The sequence below is a fragment of the Octodon degus genome, unplaced genomic scaffold, assembly GCF_000260255.1.
Source record: "Octodon degus isolate 3935 unplaced genomic scaffold, OctDeg1.0 scaffold00298, whole genome shotgun sequence".
Taxonomy (NCBI): Eukaryota; Metazoa; Chordata; class Mammalia; order Rodentia; family Octodontidae; genus Octodon; species Octodon degus.
Genome location: NW_004524874.1, coordinates 1,874,249 through 1,878,524, shown reverse-complemented (window position 1 = coordinate 1,878,524; position 4,276 = coordinate 1,874,249). Strand labels below are relative to the sequence as shown.

At 47.1% G+C, this 4,276-nt stretch overlaps 1 pseudogene; it reads left to right on the top strand.

Moving 5' to 3' along the window:
* Nucleotides 1–340: 340 nt before the first annotated feature.
* LOC101586907 lies at nt 341–4,276 on the top strand (annotated as a pseudogene).

Genomic DNA, 4,276 nt, shown 5'->3' with positions numbered 1-4,276 from the left:
ATGGTGGGCTCTGGCCTCACGACCATCTGAAGTTTAATGTATTCTAGATAAGAACTGTGGACAAGGAGACTGCATGGACAGGGGGTAAAAATATCGAAGAGCAGCAAGTGTGGGGCCGGGGAGATGGCTCAGTGGAAGAAGTCCTTCCCTGGCAAGCACAAGGGCCTGAGTTCAATCCCAGGTTCCACCAAAAAAAAAAAAAAAAAAAAAAAAGCAAGTGCATCCTTACTGGTATGGAGGATCCTACAAGGGACTAGGCCCACACTGTTAGGGATTGAAACAGGGCACTCTGGAACTCAGATTGGGTGTGACACTGTTTTAGGAGGGAGTCCAATTAGAGATGGAGCCAGACATTGGGAAAGTAGAATGGTTAAAGAATCAGATGTCAGAGAGGGTACTAGTAGCAGGACGTCTTTCGTTCTATGAGAAAGGCAGAGCATGACATAAGAGCTTTCCATAGAGAAAAGAGGCCAGTTCCTCTGAGGAAAACAGCAGTGGTGCTGCTCTGCAGCCAAGCAAACTTAAAGGTGGATTATAAGCCCGTGTCAGTGGAGGAGAGGCTGCAGTCCCAGGGTGACCATTGAAGAAGGCCTAGTTCTAGAGAATCAGTCATCTATGTACACGCACGCCTGTGTGGGGCTGTGGCTGTAGGGTGTTTGACTCCACTTTTCAGGTAATAAGAATGAAAAGAGAAAAGTTAGAGACAAGATAATGTCCCACCTCATTACCTTGGTAAAGCCAACCACAGGCATAATTATTGGTGTCATATAACCTGCTTAGTTTTGAAACAGGGTCTCATTATGTAGTTCAGTTTGGCTTTGAACTCACTATGTAGTCCACCCTGGCCTCAAATTTGTGGTGATCCTCCTGCCTCAGCTTCCCAAGTGCTGGGATTACAGACTTCCATGCCAAGTGAGCATCGTTTCATTCTTCCCCACTCCCCAACCAGGGATTGAACTCAGGCCCTTACGGAGTGTCATTTAGTTTAACATAGATCTTGTCCATGTTTTTAAATAGCTAGGGATTTGTTCTCCCACCAAAAGGAAGAGAGAGGGCTGGCCAGATAGCTCAGTAGATTAAAGCACCTGGAGTTTGATCCCCCGTGTGCCATGCCATGCCAGCCCTGCCCCCCGGGGAGCACTGAGAGGGCGTTGAGTCTGGGCGTGGTGGCACGTGCCTGTAATCCCAGCTCTTGGGAAGCTGAAAACAGGAGGATCACTACGAGTCTGATCTGTGTAGTGAGATTCTGTAGACCCTGTACTAAATACATTAAAAATAAGTTAGTCATCAAAAGGAAGAGAGAGAATTTGAGGTATTTGTAGAACCTGCAACTGGATTTCAATTTCCAGAGAAGTCTTCTGTCTGTTTAGTCCTAATTCCACATGTACTGAAGGAGCATTGCCCAGGGGATGGCTAAGGAATTACTGTTAGAGAAGCAATTAGAAGGCCTAAGAAGTAGAGATGCAACCTGTCTTTAGGCTGATAGCTTGTCCTGAGGCAGTCTCCCTCTCCTTCTCCCTCTCATACTCCCTCCCCTCCATCTGTCTTTCCCCCTCCCCCTGCTCCATACAGGATCTTCCTGTGTAGCTCAGGCTGGTCTTGAACTTTCTTTGAACCTACTAGGTAGCTCCAGGTTGGCCTGAAACTTGTAACAATCCTTCTGCCTCAGCCTTCTCAGTGCTAGGATTATAGGCATGCACCACCATATCCAGCCTGAGGGCGCATATTTTAAATTAGGGATTGAGGCTTAGCCTTCCTCCAAGTCCATCACTGCAGATGAGGTTTCATAAGGTGCAGAAATATCATGACAGTTTTTTTTAAAGTCTGCTTTCACTCCTGTGTCTTACTGGTAATGCTTGGAGGCAGAGCTAGGTTGGATGCAATATGGGCATCTTAGGACACAACGAGCACTCAGATAGGTCTGTAATTCTTTTCATCTTTTCTAGGGGCTGGTATGACCAGACATTGGCAGGAGCTTTTTCCAATAACTGCAGGTAGAAAAGAAGCGGAGGGTGGGGACTAGGGTGTGGTGTTGGTGGGGGTTAAGGTTCCAGTATATTATCAGGGAAAAACCAGTAACGGAATTGTCTCTAGGATAGGGTCTGCCTGGCTTGAGAATGTGACATATGATTATATATTATAATGATATCCAAAGTGATTTTATTCTCTGGAAAGTAAGCCTATCAATCTGAGCCCCGGATGTATACAAGTACATGACAGCCTGTTGACCTTTTGAGAAGGTGAGTGGTTTTTCTTGATGAGGACTTTGTGTTCCTGCAGTGGGTCACAGGTGGGACAGTCAGTCTCTTGGGCAGTGGGTCACAGGTGGGACAGTCATCTCTTGGTGTTTGGGTGATGAGAATGTCCGAGTTTGAATTAAGAATGATGTATCTAAAGCTTGATCCCTGTCACCTTGTAGGCTGTTGGGTGGACAGGATCACTGTGTGTGCTCCCTTACTGTAGAGAAGGGGATCAAAGGGGGTGAGAATTCACCAAGACCAGGCCTCTGACTTAAAGTACAAGAAGTCTCCATTTCCAGGAACAGGCTTCAGACCATTGTTGCAAGGTATGTTGAAGCTTAGCCAGGGCTGTTCTGTCTGTGGTCTGAGCTATAATTTCTTTTTTTCTATCTTTTTAAAAAAAATTCTTTAATTAATTTGTGTGTGTGTGTGTGTGTGTGTGTGTGTGTGTGTGTCCAGCTCAGCCCACCAGGGGGCGGGGCTGGCTGGCATGTGGTGCTGGGAGGTTGAACCAAGGTCCCTGTGCTTTGCTAAGCTTGTTCTAAGTAGGTGCTTTAGACCACTGAGCCATCTCACCAGCCCTTTTTCTATCTTTTTGAGACAGTGTTTCACTATGCAGTTCAGACTGACCTTGAACTTACTTTGTACCTGAGGATGGCCAGAACTCACAGTGATCCTCCTGCCTCAGCCTCCTGAGTGCTGAGCTGTAATTTTTTTTATCTTTTAAGAAATTATTGGTGAGAAAGGATTGCTTGTACGACATTTTAAAGGGGCTGAATCTGAGAGTCTGGGCTGTAAAGAGCCAAAGAAAGTAGGGTTAGAACAAGGCAGGTGAGTCTCCTGGTTGGCTTTGAACTCAGTATGTAGTCCACCCTGGGCTCAAATTTGCAGTGATCCTCCTGCCTCAGCTTCCCAAGTGCTGGGATTATGGCCCCCCATGCCAAGTGAGCTTTTTCAGAAAATGTTTAAAAATATCATTTGTCTATTTTACCTCTTCTGAGGACCATGACCTCTAGGCATGATGTAGATGGTACAAAATCTTTGTTTATCTTGGTATTGAATTTTTAAGGCTTGGGGTATTCTCTGTGTGACAGTAGCCTTAAAGGAAGGGCCATTGTCACCCTGGCAGCTTGGGGGGAGCCCTAACCTGTGAACTACTTTTGGCATTAAAGTCATTCTCACCTTGATAACCACTTCTGTCTTACATTGAAGGCCTCTAGCCAACCGATGCAAGCATCTCCTCACACTAAGAGGTACTGGCATTTCCTGCGCATGGGCTGTGGATGAAGCCCATCTGTCAGTCTTCCCTCGAGTATCTCCTGTTGTGTTGGTTGTGGGAGAGTTGTTCTGTGGACAAACTTCAAATACTCTTACAATCTGGTGTATAATTTGATGAAATTATGTTAATAGTTATGTTAGTAGAGGAGCTGGGTTTGTCATAAAACCTATGTAACCCCGCGGAGACCCTTAGAGAAGTCCCGCCTCAACCAAGAATTGAAGCTAATTGGAGTATGGACTCTGGAACAAGTAAGAGTTTTGGAAGGTCAAGTTCACTCTGACCAAGATCCCTGTGAGCTGGTAACGCTGAACGAAAAGGACTCACAGCGTTTCTCCACAGGCAACGCTCTCCTGTGGCTACTCCTTGGCATTGGGGTGCTGGATGAGGGCAAGAGGAAGCTGGATTACACCCTGGGCCTAAAAATTGAGGACTTCCTGGAGAGGCGCCCGCACACCCAGGTCTCCAAGCTGGGCCTGGCCAGTCACACCTGTGTGTTCATCTGCTAGCGCCACATCGGGGTTCGAAAAGCCGGTAGTAATGGGGCCGGGGAGATGGCTCAGTAGAGTAAGCACTTTCCTGGCAAGCACAAGGGCCTGAGTTCAGTCCCAGATTAGCAGGTGGTGAACATCCTGTCCTTCATGGTGTGCCTGGAGTCCCAGAAGCACATCGACTTGCCCTGTGCTCCCCATATGGGGGCTGTATGAAAAGAAAGAATGGCAAGAAGGGCCAGGGTGGGGCTGGAGCTGGGGATGAGGAT